Raw genomic sequence first — 17,725 nt, 5'->3', positions numbered from 1 at the left:
ACATTGACTCTAATTCAGGAAAGAGTCTCTATTCCAGAGAATACTTGGGAAGTTGCTTAGCTTTAAGTCTCAACAAAATTAATGGGATATTACCACATGCTTAAGTCCTGTCCAGAAAAGGGTTAGACTTAAACTCATGTTTAAATACATTCCTGAATCTGGGCCATAGTCATGATACTAGTGTCTAACACACTATTTTAAACACATTTGGTAATAGAAAGAGTAGAAAGACCACTTTAGAAACTGAATTCTGTTCTAGACATATTGAGTTTATATACACAACGCATTTGATTTATGAGCTGGGTTGGAGGAGGTATGGCATCTAATTCTCAGACATCTTAACATACTTCTCTCAAATCAACAAGTCACCAAGCTTGGGTTTCTTCCATCTTTCTTATTCATGTACTACCTCTGAAACCTTCACAATAGTTTCAATTTTCAGCCCTCCATGAGCTATCAGAAGTTTCTTAATGAATTTATGGATTTTCTTTCTCAGTTGGCTCTGGAATCATGCAGACTATTAATCTTATGTGATTCCAGGGTCCATGTTGACAATGTAGAAGATATGTTTGTTTTTCTTTTTCTTGTTAGGCAAAAAAAAAAAGTGTATTGGGTTTGCCTACCATCCTTGCTGACTATTTGTGATAGCAAGTTTTCTTGTCTTCTATCCCTACTCATCACTGGACTGAATGCAGTGATGCAGTTCTTCTCTCTATAATTTCTCCTAGTTTAATAATATATATCAGTTATGATAACCTTCCGGCTTTTTTTGTTTTGTTTGGGTTTTTTCTGTCTCTCTGTTTTTCATGTCTATTTGGACGCACTACAGCACTCTTATTCCCAATACAGTTTTGACAATGTCTTTCACGCCAAAGTGAAAAAATACTTCTTGCCTATAAAGCTGAGATTTTTAGAAATTCATTGACTTTTGGTTTTTGAATTCCAGAAAGTAAACATGGTAAACAAGGTAAAGCATTTGCATCCTTATACTGACTTTTTTCTCCCTTCAGATTTGTACACTGTCATCAATGCCTTCTGTTCTTGGACTATAAGGGTTCTCTTTCTTTCTTAGTGTGTTTTAACTTAGTGTGTGACTTTCTCCATTCCATTGCTGGGTTTCCCCCTCACCACTTTTCAGTTTCTTTTGTTCCTCTATTCTTTTTGTACTGCTTTGGATTTCCAAATATAACCAAAGGTCTGTAATGTTGGAGAGTCTAAATTACTCCAGACTTCTGTTGCTGCTAGTAGCAATGCACATGACTAACATTATTGAACTTTTTGGAGTGGGGGAGGTAGGGATAAATTCAAATATTAATCATATGACTAGGAGCCCTGTGAATTCTGCAATTTCGTGATTGGGGAATTTGCTGCAAACTTCACTTTGCTGCACAGTTCTCTAGAATCTCTAACAATTAGCATTAGCCAAGTAGATCAGATGCTAAAGTACACTCAAATATCTTGATGATAAGCACCCTATAGATGCTCCTAATAATATTTGTCTAGGAAATGTCTTGAGATTTAAGTAGTAGGCCTGTGGGCATGTGAGTGTGATGGGGTTCCCAGAGTGCAACCTGAACTGTGGGACAGCTGAGCCCTGTGTCCCACCAACCTTAGGTATCCCTCTCACATTGTGATGCTGTGACAAGCTACAAACCTCTGGCAGGTACTGCACTTACACAGACATCCACAGGCAGGGATACACCCAACTGAGTTACATGAATGCTTCTCCTAGCCACTCATGAACCCACAATAGAAAGGCTTCAGCCAATTCCCCCCAGCTCCCCAGTCTATCACCCCAGAACTGTAGTGTCTTGCCCTGGTCAGAAGCCTGACCAGTGTAAGTTTATTACCCAGTCTGCCCCTCCCTATATGGTGAGAAGACACACATTAGCCTGTGTAACCTGAGCTGAGATTTCCCAAGCACTTCAACCAAAATACACTGTTTTAGGTAAAATATAAAACAGATTTATCAACTACAGAAAGATAGATTGTAAGTGATTATAAGTAGTAAGTGTAGAGATGAAGGTGGGTTGCCTAAGAAATAAAAGTAAAATCACAAATCTGAATTCTAGAAACTAAATAGGCTTTGAATCAAGCAGTGTCTCACTCTGATAGATGGTACAAACAGGTCACGAATCTTCAGTACACAAGCTGGAACTCTTCTCCAGCCTGAGACCACCCTCCCCAGTTCAAAATTTTTCTCTTCCAGACCTGTTTCCAGGTGTTGAGTTGTGGGGGGGAGTGAAGCCAAGTGATGATGTCACTTCCCCTCTTTGTAGTTTCTTCCAACTTGCTGGAAAGATCTATGCATGTGTCATAACTATAAAGGGAAGGGTAACAGCCCTCCTGTGTACAGTACTATAAAATCCCTCCTGGCCAGAGACTCCAAAATCCTTTTACCTGTAAAGGGTTAAGAAGCTCAGGTAACCTGGCTGACATCTGACCCAAAGGACCAATAAGGGGACAAGATACTTTCAAATCTTGGGGCGGGGGGAAGGCTTTTGTTTGTGCTCTTTGTTTTGGGGGTTGTTCGCTCTTGGGACTGAGAGGGACCAGACATCAATCCAGGTTCTCCAAATCTTTCTGAACAAGTCTCTCATATTTCAAACTTGTAAGTAAACAGCCAGGCAAGGTGTGTTAGTTTTTATCTTTGTTTTCTCAACTTGTAAATGTACCTTTTTGCTAGAGTGTTTATCTCTGTTTACTGTAACTTTGAACCTAAGGCTAGAGGGGATTCCTCTGGGCTCTTTAAGTTTGATTACCCTGTAAAGTTAGTTTCCATCCTGATTTTACAGAGATGATTTTTACCTTTTTCTTTAATTAAAAGCCTTCTTTTTAAGAACCTGATTGATTTTTCCTTGTTTTTAGATCCAAGGGGGTTGGATCTTGATCCACCAGGAGTTGGTGGGAGGTAGGAGGGGGGATGGTTAATTTCTCCTTGTTTTAAGATCCAAGGGGTTTGGATCTGTATTCACCAGGGAATTGGTGAAGAGTCTCTCAAGGCTACCCAGGGAAGGGAATTAGGACATTTGGGAGTGGTGGCAGTGGACCAGATCTAAGCTGGTAGTTAAGCTTAGAAGTTTTCATGCAGGCCCCCACATTTGTACCCTAAAGTTCAGAGTGGGGAAGCAGCCTTGACAGCATGTGAGGTGGGTCAAGCAGTCTCCATTGTCCACATGCTCTCTCTAAGAAGTCTCCATTGTATACAGTTCCTGAGATATGACTGTTGTGAAAAGGGATTCTTTTTAATGGGCCATCAGCACATCTGACTACTCCATTTTTGCAACTGAAAAGCTGGTTGTGGATGTTCCCAACCTCACAACGTATTTCAGTAACTCACACATAGCAAAACTTCACATACAATGAGAGCACATATAATCCAACAGGATATTCATGTTCAACAGATCAAGACTTTTAAAATGATACCTCACAAGGCATACTTCATACAAAACATATAATAACTATATGATAGTGGTGAATATGAGGGTTTCAGGGCACTGCTTTGAGGTACAGAGTGCCAGTTAGTCAACCGCATGACCACCAAACTGCTGGTACAATAAACTGAACTGCATTTGCTGAAATGGGTAGGGAAGAGTTGAGGGTCCTGCCTGTAGTCATTCTTAGCCCTGCAGAATGGTGGCTGAAGGAGAAGAGCATGATTCCATAGGAGCATTTTCAAAGGAACTATTTCCTGTGGCCAAGCTGCAGGCCCCTTGAAAATTCTGTGATCAGATAATGATCACGGATGCCATGATAATCTGTCCTTGCAGACCACACTTCCTTTGTTTGCATGAAGTCTTTCATTCTTTTTCTTCTGAGCTGGCTCAGATGCTCAGAAGAGAGCAGCAGTTTTCTTTTTTAGGCATGTCAGTTTTCTTTTTTAGGTATGTCATTTTTAAAGTTTCTTTTCTTCAATATTTGATTTAATTTCTACTGATGATGTCCCTGTACTATTATACTAATTGCTCTTTTCCAAAACTATGCTTTTTTTTCTTTCCTCGGGGACTAGTGAGCCAGAGTAGAACAACAGCAGTTCTACTTTTATCATTTATTATAACTGTATAATTATAATCATTATTTATTTGTATTATGATAGCATCTAAAGGTACTGATCAAGATCAAATCCCACTGGGTTAGGAGTAATAAACATATTAGGAAACAGTCTCTGCCCACAATTGTTTACAATCTAAAGCCCTACTACTGTTCCCAATTAATTCAATGAGAATTTGATCATTGACTTCAGTGGGAACAGGATCAGGCCATAAATAGATAAGACAGACAAAGTGTAGGAGAAAGAAGTATCCTATTACTGATCAGTAAACTGAGTCACAGAATGAGTAAATGACTTCCACAACATCACACAGGCTGTCTATGGCTGAGCTGGGAAATTAATTCATATCTCCTCAGTTCCAGAGCCTTAACCGCAAGACCAGCCTTCCTCTCTAAGGATTTGTTTTAAATTCAGACCTTGATGCCTATCTGCAGTAACGTAAATGCACAGAATAAGGTGAATGCTTTTACCACACTCTCCCTTCCTGACTGGTACCGTATGTAACAAAACAAAATGTCCAGGACTAAAACATTTGGGGAGCTGATAGCTTTGCTTTTGTTTGAAAGTGACAACTCATGTTGGCTTCATTGGCTGTTATCAGATACAGTAAAATTGAAATAAATATCAGAGAATGAAACATTTAAATCACACAAAAGTCCTGGTTTATGTTTTGCTATAGATTTACAAAAGCCTTTCACTTTCTCTGTTCTTTCTGCCAGAAAAGTCTGAGTCAGAGGAAAATCAGGGTGATTAGGCTTAGGCTATGGTTTAGGACTATGCTCAGACTACAGTGATGACTGAGCACCACTATGAAACACGCAGATAGACAATCTCAGGATTCAGTATTTGTTGGAGTTTGAACATTAATAGACCTGTCAGGGCCAAGTTTATGTTTTACAAGACCACAATCTGCTGAAAGCATATAGGTGATTAGGCTGAAATTTCTTTTCTCCAATTCCAGTCCTGCTGATGCAGCTTCCAATAGCCACATCAGGACAGGAACATGTGACCTGCAAAACTGTAGGACCCAGACCTTACTTTCACTGCTTGGAAAGCTGTGGAAAATAAATGTGGCTAATCTGGGGATAGTTGGATTCATCTGACTTTCATGGTCTGAGAAAGGCACAGGCTGAAGTATTTCCTATAGTCTGGAAATCCTGACCATTCTCCCCTAAGCGCATAACATAAGAACATAAGAACGGCTGTACTGGGTCAGACCAAAGGTCCATCTAGCCCAGTGTCCTGTCTACTGACAGTGGCCAATGCCAGGTGCCCCAGACAGGTAATGATCAAGTGATCTCTCTCCTGACATCCATCTCCACCCTCTGACAAACAGAAATACTTGTCAAATGGAAATACTTTAAATTACAATCTCATTTTTGCAAGGCCAATGCTATGTTTTGAATAGTTATTTGATGAGTATTTAACATCAGTTCACTACAGAATAAAATATTTATAATCTCAAGGAAACATCCTATACAATTTCATGGACAATAATATCCTGTCTATCAAATTTTTAAACCAACCATAGAATTCTATAGAAAGGGTCTAACTCTCCATTAAATTATGTAGGGAGATTTAAACATTCTCATTTCCACAGAAAGAACATCACTGTTAAGTTCTATAGATTTGTAGAGCAAGTTTTTTTAGAACACTACTTAATTTATATAGAAAACTCTTGGTTGTATCCCTATTGAAGTCCATAGGACTTTTCTGCAAGGCTAGATGTATTATGTATTTTGTAGTTGCTAATCCTCAAGAAATATACTTCAGTGACCAATCAGTATTCATTTAGCATACAACTGACTTATTAAATCTTAATTACATGCAGAGAACTCTCAATTAATTAACTGTATTGAATGTAAAGTATTCAAAAGTATTGCCCTCACTAGGTCAAGGCCAGGTTAGGGGGAAAAAGAGGCTTTAATAGCTTGCCAGGTATGTTCACTGTATGTACAGTAGTCTTCCTAGTTCTACAATTGTTGCTTCTTTGCTTTCACCTAGAACATGAATAGTGCCAACTATTAGAATCTGAACTTGATATGCTTTTGATTAACAACAAAGACATTTCTTTTCATTCCTCCTTACTATTGATGATCAATGAGACATTTTCATTTAGTGGCTTAACCATGACGTCATACTCCTGGCTATATAGGTCTCATTACTTTTTAATTAGTGCTGCTTTGCTTGTTCCTGGGGTTCTTAGGAGTTAAGACAGAGAAATAAATAACACAGGACACACCCTGTCCAATCCAGTGATTGCAATAGTTATAAATAGATGCACACAGCCATCAAAAAATTCAATCCATTAATAGAAATACAAGTACTAAACTCAACTACCCAAGTTAGGGCTATACTAATGGAGAGCGAAAGAGAAAAAGAAATCTGGGGCTTGCTGAACACCTGGTAATTTCTACTAAAAATAAACAAAATCTTATGTGTTTCCTTGTTTTATAACAGGAAACTAGTGCACAGTATTCGCACACATCAACTTTATAGTGGCTGACCTAAATATCTGCTATCTATGTATTTCTAATGTACCCATCACTTTGGAAAGAAGCAACAAGGAGAGTATGTTTTAGCAAAAGTATGTCTTTTAAAACTTGTAATGGTACATCTGGTATTTCCCCTTCTTTTACTCAAAATTAAGCAAAGTGATATGTGGATTTTAGACACACCAACATTTAACATTTTTGAATTTAAGCTACTTTGTTTCTTAGTACAACTTCAAAATAGTGTAAATTCTACCATAAAATATTAAATGTACTACATGCATTGTACAGACCTGCTCACATGAGTAAAGCAAACAGAATTTGGCCCATTTTGCATTTGTCTGGATTTTTTTAAATACTCAGCACACAATTCTCTTTTCGCTTTCAACACCTTCATTTTCAACTATAGGCATTGATCAGCAGGTACCATACAGTTGACATTTAAGGAATCTTTGGATTATGCTTTTTAGATTATCATAAAACAAATCACGGGCAGTTGCATCCAAGGGACCAAGGAGAAGAGCCATGCTACTGTGCAACAAGGTGTGTGATGGGGGTGAATAAACCCTACAAGGGAGCAATCACCTCCCCAGCTGCAGCCTGTGGGTAGGCTAACCACTGCAAGGATAAAAGGTCACAGCCCAGCCAGAACATTGTTGGAATCATAGAATCATAGACTATCAGGGTTGGAAGGGACCTCAGGGGATCATCTAGTCCAACCCCCTGCTCAAAGCAGAACCAATCCCCAACTAAATCATCCCAGACAGGGCTTTGTCAAGCCTGACCTTAAAAACCTCTAAGGAAGGAGATTCCACCATCTTCCTAGGTAACCCATTCCAGTGCTTCACCACCCTCCTAGTGAGAAAGTTTTTCCTAATATCCAACCTAAACCTTCCCCACTGCAACTTGAGACTATTACGCCTTCTGTCATCTGCTACCACTAAGAACAGTCTAGATCCATCCTCTTTGGGACCCCCTTTCAGGTAGTTGAAAGCAGCTATCAAATCCCCCCTCATTCTTTTCTTCTGCAGACTAAACAATCCCAGTTCCCTCAGCTTCTCCTCATAAGTCATGTGCTCCAGCCCCCTAATCATTTGTGTTGCCCTCCGCTGGACTCTTCCCAATTTTTCCACATCCTTCTTGTAGTGTGGGGCCCAAAACTGGACACAGTACTCCAGATGAAGCCTCACCAATGTCGAATAGAGGGAAATGATCATGTACCTCGATCTGCTGGCAATGCACCTACTTATAAAGCCCAAAATGCCATTAGACTTCTTGGCAACAAGGGCACACTGCTGACTCATATCCAGTTTCTCGTCCACTGTAACCCCTAAGTCCTTTTCTGCAGAACTGCTGCCTAGCCATTCAGTCCCTAGTCTGTAGCAGTGCATGGGATTCTTCCGTCCTGAGTGCAGGACTCTGCACTTGTCCTTGTTGAACCTCATCAGATTTCTTTTGGCCCAATCCTCTAATTTGTCTTGGTCCCTCTGTATCCTATCCCTACCCTCCAGCGTATCAACCATGCCTCCCAATTTAATGTCACCTGCAAACTTGCTGAGGGTGCAGTCCACGCCATCCTCCAGATCATTAATGAAGATATTGAACAAAACCGGCCCCAGGACTGACTCTTGGGGCACTCCACTTGATACCGGCTGCCAACTAGATGTGGAGCCATTGATCACTACCCGTTGAGCCCGACAATCTAGCCAGCTTTCTATCCACCTTATAGTCCATTCATCTAGCCCATACTTCTTTAACTCGCTGACAAGAATACTGTGGGAGACGGTATCAAAAGCTTTGCTAAAGTCAAGGAATAACATGTCCACTGCTTTCCACTCATCCACAGAGCCAGTTATCATGTCATAGAAGGCAATTAATTTAATCAGGCATGACTTGCCCTTGGTGAATCTATGCTGACTGTTCCTGATCACTTTCCTCTCCTCTAAGTGCTTCAGAATTGATTCCTTGAGGACCTGCTCCATGATTTTTCCAGGGACCGAGGTGAGGTTGACTAGAGACAGAGGGCCCGAGAGACGGGATTCCACAGGGTCAGACTGGAGGAAGCTTCTCAGACAATCCAGTTCTCTGCCAGAAGGGAATAGAGATGATTACCGGGCAGGAGGTACTTGCAAAGCCCTGAGATAGGAAGCAGCTCAGGGAAACAGTAGGAAATTTAAACAAACAAGTTACTGACTACACTACTCAGGGTTCCTGGGAACCCCTTGTGTACCCCAGCACGTACTTCAGGAGGTGAAGGCAGCTTGGCTTCCCTCCTGTCAGGCCTTCCTTGAGCAGGTTCTGCAGGAAGATACTCCCTGCCTGCCTCCCCTGGCTCTCTGGACCTTGCCATTGGGCCCCTGGCCTGCGAACCACCCCCTCCACACCACCCGAGCCGGCTGCATGACCTGCAGCCTATTTGTTTTTGAGCCACACCTAGGAAACAGCTGTACATGCTCATGCTCCATATCCTTCATTTCCTCACCCTTGGGTCCCACCCCGACACCAAGCGGTGGGACCTTCTACCAACTGTGGAGGATAAGGAGCCGCGGTGGGCCAGTCTGGTCCCATGGCCCACCAGGGATATTAGTTGGCGGCTCCTTCACAGAGCCGTGAGCACAGGTGTGTACCTGGTACTGTTCACCCCCCCTTCCCAACATCTGCCCCTTTTGTGGCATGAGGAAGACTCTGACACACATTTACATCAAGTGCACCAGGTTGCAGCCCCTTTTTCTGGCTCCTCCAGAGCCTTTTTCTTAGGTTGTGGCTGCACTTTTCCCCACATCTCCAGATCTACACTCACCCTATCTGTGGCCCCGTGAAGTTGCAAGACCTCCTTGCAACCTGCTCCTGGCACTAGCCAAGGTAACCATCCACCATACCAGGAGGAGGCTGTTGGGTGGGTAGGTGCTCTGCGACTGTGGGGCATATTTCCACTCCTTCATCAGGTCACATATCCGGGCAGACTTCTTCTGTGCTGTGTCCACGAGCTTCCTGATTTTGATCCTATGACCTCACTCCTGTCCCTGTTTTTCATTAGTTGCCCCAATCTCATTTCAGCCCTGGGCTTAGTGGATCCTCCACTAAGGCTGGGAAAGGGGCCTTTAGATGCAGGCAGGTAGTCAGGGTCCCTGGGCTGGGAACTAAATGAGAGCTGCATAGATGGGGATACAGACTGCTGAGAATCCTGACCTGAGGCGCAACAATAACAAGGATGTAGGACTTTTTCTTTGTGTTCCTGCTTTCACTTAGGTTATTTCTGCCCTCTTGAAGAAAGATGGGAAGAAACCTGTAAAGCAGGCAGCTCTAGAAAAGAGGTTAGGAAAGACCCTGAGACAAAGCCTCAAGCTCCTGGGACCAAAGGACTACTAAAGTCTCTGATAGAGCTTCGGGTGGGATGAGACTCATTTCAGTCCTGCAAGGGGAGAGAGACAAGTAACCCAGCTGAGGAAGGGAGATATCAGTGAAGACTGAGAGATATAGGTTCCATGCCTGAATGAGCTAAGGAAAACGGAGGCAGGGACAACTGTGGTTCTGTGGTGGCCTACCAGGGGGTGTTAAGGGGATGAGGTCCTTCAGTTATAGCGTGCCTTTCTCCTTAAGGGCTGGAGGCCTGGGGCCAGTCAACCCTGACTACTAAAGGAACTCTTCCAGCTCATCTGTGCTGTATCAAGAGTCTTGATTGGGCCTGCTGGAGGACAGTTGATTCCGCTATAAAAGACATTCAGTGGAATGTTAGGAGTGTCTGTACCTGGGACCAGAATTAAAAGAAGAATATGCTGCTGCCATATGACCCCACACCCATTGGCATCTCCACCACCACACACTTTCATTTTTTCACCGGCTAAAATATTGTACAAAATTGCACTTTACATGCCAATGATCCAATGTAGCACTCTGCCCAAATGAGGTATGTACATAGCTCATCAGAAGGGAGCGATTCTATTCTAATCCTATTAAAGTTTGAATCTAGTAATCTGTTTCATACTTATTGCATGCATTTGCATTTTGTTTCAGCAAATATGTCTGTTCCCGGGGATTTTACTATTAATCAGTGTGTGTGTTGTCCTCTGAGCTTCCCCTGTCCTCCACCCATCCTCCCACAAATGACCCTATTAACAAATTATTTTTCCCATAGTAATCTGCTTGCAAATGAAGTTTTCCTGAATTTGGAGCTTTGACAATACTGCTTTGAAGCAAGCATTGGAATCGCTATCCAGCTGATCAATAATTACACTGTATCCTGGGATCTTTAACAAATGTATTGCCAATGCTTTTGCTATTTTTTGGTTAGATCACTCTGATGGTTCAGAATGGTTTTGCATAAAGATGACGATTCTTGTGCAGAACACTCAAATGGAGAAAAATGACCACAGCAAAAAGTCCACTTCAAAATCCTGTACAAAGACCTCATGACATGTTTAATCATGTCATGTAAATATCTTTTAGCTAATAAAAGATTCTTTAAAAGCTAGGTCCTGGCAGAAAGATTAGTGAGGTGTCCCAAAGCATCTTCATTTTTATGTATTTATTTTAGGTAATATTTACAAGTGGGGGGATTTAGGACATAGAGTGCCTCAGGTTTATACAGTAAATGAAACAGCTGTATCTGTTTGTTTTCCTGAAGCTCTTTACTTGAAGGTTTGCCAAACTTTAATGTAAATTTGTGTTAAATCACAGAGCATATACATTTGACAGGCGTAAAGTGGTCTAGGTTACATTGTGGGGAGAGAGAGATTCTTCCAGCTAAGTCTGTGATGTGTTATCATGGACTTGTTTTGATTTTTGCCAGGGTAAAAAAAAAAAAAGCGGGCATTTACAACCATGAAGCTGGACAGATTTCAAAACAATGCAAAGTGATTCTTCATTTTCAATGCAGACTTGACTATGTCACCAGAGCAGAGATGGTGACAGGGAGCCCGGTAGAAAAAGATTAATGACACTAGAATCTACCAGCTTGGCGCTTACACTGCACTTTCAGTGTGCAGGGACAAACTGTTTGTTTTCCCTTTTAGATTGCTCATCACTGCTTGATTTGCTGGGCAGCAGACTGAAGACAAGGTTTTAAATAACTGTGGCATGGCTACCATTCTTCTCAGCAACCAACTGAACTTCTTTCAGAGGCTGCAAAAGATTACTTGTTTCCAGCAAAGGAAGAGAATACTTTTTGTTCCCATGCCATGAGATGTGACCTTTAAAGGATATTTCAGTTATAACCTACTTCTGACTTTGAATATCCTTTGGGAACCTTCGACCAATGAAAAAAGATCTACAAATAAGTCCCTGGAAAAAGAATATAGTAGGCAACATCTTCATCCACAGAAGAATAATGTCCAAAACCAAATTGATTAACGTAGCTTTTAAACGAGGTTAACAAGTTGCAAAGAGATTACAGAGATATTGAAGATTTCTAACTCACTGTTGTAGCAAGTCCTATTGGATGAGATTCTGGTGTTAACACTACCCTTGCAACTTCATTGATTTCTACTCAGACATACAGTATACAAAACTGGTGTAAAAAAGGGCAGCATCTGGCTCATTCAGCTAATTGTATCATTGGTGTAACTATTGAAATTGAAGGTGAATTTGTTCCATATATTCAAATTCAAGCAAGTAATTATTTTCAAAGCACTTCAGTTACTAAAATGCACTCACATTTAACAACCCCTGTCCCCGTTTAGTCACATTTGCACTTGTAGTGGATTTTGTGAGAGAAATGTTATTCCAGCAGTATGCAGTGTCTCAATAGAATATCGCAAGCTTGCCACTTACTGCCCCCAGATTTGTAATCTAGCTGGAATGTTTTAAAATATGATTTCAGATTCTTAACAAGCACAGAGGATGGCTGTGACACATTTTAAAATAAAATCTCATCTTCCAAGATAGTCCAAATTTTGAACTATTTAGTCTGCACTTAATCTTCTTTTAAAGTATGTTAAAGGCCAATGTCAAGTGTTTACTGCTGTATGTATAATTCAAACCTTGTTTCAGGAAAGCTTACTTGGACTGGACAAAAGTGGGTAGTCCCTCAGGAGGAGCTTACCGTGACCCCAGTAATGAATCACTAGAAAAGGTGAGACTTGGCACTTAAGCTGCGGTTGTCCAAGGTTTGATTTCAATATCATTTGCATAACACTGAAAACTAGAATCTTACATTTTTAACACTGTAACTAAGCCCTTACACTGCAAGACCAGAATTACAGTAAGGCAGCAGAAACTGCCCCAGGCATGCACTTTCCTCTAGATGACAGACAAGAAGATGGTCATTTTTAAGAGAGTCTCTACTGCTACTCTGCATAGCTATGAAGAATAGTAATCATAATGGTTTGTGTAATGCAGAGAAATGTAGTGTATAAGGAATGTAGCATGGCTTTCCTTAAAACCCTACAATTTATTTACACAATTGTATGCCAATTCCATTAGTGGTGGAGTGAAACCAAGCTGTAGTGTATATAGATAAAGTATTCAGACCAAATGAATGCAAATAAATCTAACGTTTCATAGAAGGTCATTAGCCTCTGTTGAAATGGTGCCACGTTCCATTATGAGAGATTGCTGGCCTGTCACATGATTTTCATTTTGGTCTTTCTCCTCAACAGGAGAATACCATTTTAGTGGCAGACGAAGTAGGTTTACCTTATAATGTAGATCTGGGTAGGCGAAAGATGAGATCTTGTCTAAGAATAACTTCATGAAAATCAGTTTCTGCAGCAGCTGCTCTATGTCTCTTAGGTTTTATACTACCACCCATACTTGTAGAATCTAAACACCCACTGTCTGCCCATAAATCCTAAATGGCAATGGGATGGATCACTTCTCGCACTAGAAAACCACTAGGAGTGGTAAAAGAGAAGAAAATCTCTGTTAAGTTCTCCCTGTGGACTTTTTACCCATATTGTGTGGCCCCAGATGAACAGTCAGTGGGTCAGGGGTAGCCAGCCAGAACTCCAGGACCATCAAATATCCCTGGGGATCAAGAGGAAGCAACCTATGCTGGGAGCCTCTATGCTGGCTCTGTGCCAACAGCAGCCAATTTGCCTGTGTAGTGTACCTCTAATGAAACTATGCTGACAGGTCTTCTGCTGCAGCCCTGACCTTGGCCTTGCAAAGGGAGATCCCCAGTGCAGGCCTTAATCTGCAAGCCCAGTGAGATGATGATGCTTCTCCTTTCCCTTAGCCCTAGCCCTGCCCCGTCCTGATCACTCACCACGTTTTCCTGACCATGCACAAATATTTGGACATGTAGGGAGTATCTTGCCCCTTATCCCTTATGTGCAGGAGGAAAGATCTGCACAGAGGCCTCCTTTCCTCCTGCAGACCCTACAGGATGTGATTAAGCCTAATATTTTTCCTGTAACATGTAACATTGTGGGGAGGTATAAGTATGTACACTGGAAACATAGGGCTGAATTTTCAAAATCACTTAGAACCTGAAGTCTCGTTGAAAGTTGGTGAGTCTTAGACCTTATCTACTCAAGAAAGTAGCACCAGTTTAACGTAAATCAGTTTATAACCTGATTTAAGTTAAACAAGTGTAAACCTCTGTATGGACATTCTTATTTTAGTTTAAGAATGGCTTCCTTCAATTGAATTTAAACATGATCCTAATTACCCTAATTTACAATGAAATCAGTTTGGTTTAAACAGAAATAAGCAGAATTGTGCATCCTTTTGTACCAGTTAAAAATCACACCTTTTGTTGAACTAGTGCAAATTCTCACACATAGAGAAGGCCATAGGCTCCTATGTAACTCAGGGGCTCTTGCAGATTTTAGCCATAAGCTACAGTCTCTTCTACATAATCAGAAGATATTGCAATTACGTTTCTGCTTGTCAACACTTCCATTTGCTATTAATGATGATATAACTATGGCCACAGGCAAGATTTGGCATGGAGTCATAGAGTTCAGTGCTACAGAACATACACATGTACATGTGTGAGAGATTTTTTTTCCTGTTTTTCTCTCTTAATTTTGATTGGCTAAAATAACATCATTACATGCCCATTTTGTTGTATTGCCTAGAAAAAAACCTAAACAGTAACAGACCAAATAAGTCAATATTGTTGAGATATGCTGTGCTTGCAAAAACAAGTGTATTGGGGCAACACCCAACTTTCATATTTAAACCCTTTTTATTAATTAATGAAATATGGTAAAAGAAATCAGATATACTTTTTCAGTCAGAACTGTGATCTGTTGAAACGTCTTTATTATTAATCAGTGTGTTTAGTTTGACAGTACCCTGAAGCCCCAGTCAATACGTGGGTTCCATTGTGCTGAGAACAGTAACAAAAATAAATAAATAAACAAAAGGAGAGACTAAAAGATGGTCCATGCCTCAATGCAATTTCAATCCAATCTAAGATAAGATAAAACGAGAGAGTGTAACAAATGAGAGGGGACAAAGAGGGAGGATGAGATTAACATCAATAACAGTGGGTAGTTAGATAGGCGAGCTGTGGACTCCCCAGAACCCACTGCCATGAATGGCAGGATTTCCATTGGATGATTGGTTCACAGCCTATTTGGCCCTAAGCAGACCTACTTTATAATATACATATTTGTACATTTATCCAGCGTTTAACCTAACACAGTTATTAGTTGCAGATTAGCATGTGGAGACTTATTTTGCTTTACATTTTTTAGAGCTGCTGTTAATCTCAGAAAAATCTTTCAAATGCACATATTACTTTGCTTCACCTATCATTAGTTACAGTGAGGCTACTATTCAGTGGCTACTACATTTTAGTTGTAGAGTACTTTGGAACCTGTTATGATTTTGCTAGCTACAGCAAAGCATCCTGAACACAACCATGTATAATGTAAGTGTACCCTATAAATGTTACAAACAGTATATAGAATCAGTGTCAACTAGTGGTTCAAGCAACGGATCATGAAGTAAGAAACATGTCTTCTGGTTTCCACTCCATGACTGACTTACTATGTGAATTTGGAAATATCCTTTCCCCTTCTGTGCCTCAAATTCACAAGAACATTGGGATAATATTTACCCATGTTTTTAGGATTCTCTGAGAAGTCTACAACATGCTAAATATTATTATTAATGATTAGTATTATTTTATGTATTATTTAGTAGTATGTACTGATAACATGCAGAGAGAGCATCTCCCCCACTGTCATTTCTGAATATGAAATATGAAAGCAGATAGAGCAAGACTTCAAATGAGATTGATGCACAAAGATCCACAGAAAACATAGTTAAAAGTGGGTATTTTTTTGAAACTTAGAGATGATGATAGCTCATTGGGGCCCTAACCATGAATATCCCCCCCAATAATAATAATTAATAAAAAGTGAATGGGGCCCATTGAGCTGCTTAGGGCCCTAAGCAGTTGCTTAGTCTGTCTGTAAGTAACAGCAACTTTGAAGATATACCTATATTTTTTTAAATAGATCTCTGAACATCTCTAACTCTCAGTTAATAGCTTTGTTAGAGTTAATGAAAAACAGAACAAATTTTACAAATATTTAGTCATCTAAATATTCATTACCAGTTCAATGATATTTCAACATACAAAATACATGGTATCAAAGATTGTTGTAATCATGTTCTTGCATTTTAAAAGCATGGTTATATTTTTGATTTTCATGTCTTACTGCAATGTACATGAAATCAAAGATTTCTTTATCCTTTTAGAATGTTTTACCAGCAAAACAGTAGCATGCTGGGGGGACACGGGATGTTAGATTGATAGCTTAAATTTCCTCATATCTTTATATGGTTAGCCTATTAAAAATTCTCCAAAATTGGAGCACTTAATGCAGGGAAAAATCAAAGCAATTTCTAAAAACTTTACAACAGTTACAGTATTGGATTGTGTCAGAACTCAGTATACTATTATTTTTCTGACTTTATTTGAGAGAAGATTTGTAATCATCACATTATCTATTAACACTGACTAAAAAGTTAAGGTTCTTTTCCTTCTTCCATCTCTCCTCCAAGAAATGAAACACAGAGACAAACAAATTCAAATATGCAAACTCTTGTACAGGCAGGCTCAAATACAACGAGTTCTTTATCAACGTTGCTCTATAATTACATGATATGGTTGCAGGAGTAATTTACTAATGACTAGATTGTGATCTCATCTTACTCGGGTACACATCAGGGGAGTAAGTTTCTCCCCAATTCCTTTCCTCAGACTACCTGGATCTTGGATCTGGGTCTGGCATGGAGTGCAGCCTCTGCTTCCTAGATACTCCCCACTGTGAACAAGAGGGTGGGCTGTAGAATAGCGTGAGCCTGGAAAATAACCCCACCTTCTTGGCTATGTGGGAGTAAGGGATAGGGCTGCCCTTGGACCAAGAGGAAACAATGTTGTCCTGGGGTCAAGAAGGCAAGGGAGGAATTGTCTTTTCAGATAGTTCCTTCCTTGGGCTACTGCTGGGTGAAACAGTTATGCACTACCCCTTAGACAGGACTAAACCTAAAGGCTAGAGCTAGTGATTGCTAAACAGCAAAGCAATAACAGTTCACGATCGTTATGCAGATTGATGTTAAACTGGTTTCCAACAAAATGTTGGAGTAAGTAAATTTCAAAATAAGCATAGTCTCATAAGATTAATAGCCTCAGGAAAATGCGCATTATATAAAACTGACGTTGCATATGGTATACAATATAAACATTGGGCCATATGTTTCAATGGCATGTGCATTAAAATCATGGCCATTTAACACTAAAACTGCCTTGAAATCTTGAACACAAGTTAAAACCTAATAAGTGGTATAACACAAAAAATAAGATTGTGCTGATGATCCTCAAAAGATTTTAAAGCAGAAAAGAGTGTGTCCTGTGGAAATTAAAAAGGAAATCAGGGTTCAGCTATATTACTATGTATGATATTCTGGAAAAACTGTGTAACTAATTGAAGAAAAAAACATAGTAAATTACTACTGCCCTGGGTAACAATCACCGGACATCTGCACTTTGATCTGGTATGATATCAACCCTTAAGTGGGTTCCTCAGCACACAAAAAGTAGTCTTCAAATGGTATGTGTGTGTATGGTCTTCATCTCATACTGCAAGGGGTTTGGTCACATCAGCTCTGTAGTTATGAACCCCTTTGGTTCCCTGGTACAGATGTTTATCATGAATCTAGTAGTGCCTTTTTCCTTGTCTTCCCTCACTCTCCCAAGTACCATGGTTTTGCATATTAATAG

Source organism: Chrysemys picta, chromosome 3 (genome assembly GCF_011386835.1).
Source record: "Chrysemys picta bellii isolate R12L10 chromosome 3, ASM1138683v2, whole genome shotgun sequence".
NCBI lineage: Eukaryota > Metazoa > Chordata > Testudines > Emydidae > Chrysemys > Chrysemys picta.
This window is presented reverse-complemented; position numbering follows the sequence as displayed.